We start from the raw sequence: 279 nt of genomic DNA on the forward strand, positions 1-279 counted from the left end.
GAGCTTTAGTTAAAGCACCTCTGCCACCATTTTTCAGTGCAGAGATGCTGATACACGTGATGCCCTGGGTGCTTTAATTAGAGTGGCTCCCCCACCCCGCTCCCCAGAGCATGTGTATAAACACCCAAAATGAATAAGAAAGGTCTGCTAGTTTTCTTCTCAGGACAAAACAGTTTTAAGATTCTCTCTCAGTTACATGTAGACATTATGAGAGCACTTCTCTCACTAAAGATCCTGGAAAATGTATTCTGAATTGTGTACTCTTTGCATACTTTAATG

The sequence above is a fragment of the Gavialis gangeticus genome, unplaced genomic scaffold (genome assembly GCF_001723915.1).
Source record: "Gavialis gangeticus isolate Ggan-Ray unplaced genomic scaffold, GavGan_comp1, whole genome shotgun sequence".
Lineage (NCBI taxonomy): Eukaryota > Metazoa > Chordata > Crocodylia > Gavialidae > Gavialis > Gavialis gangeticus.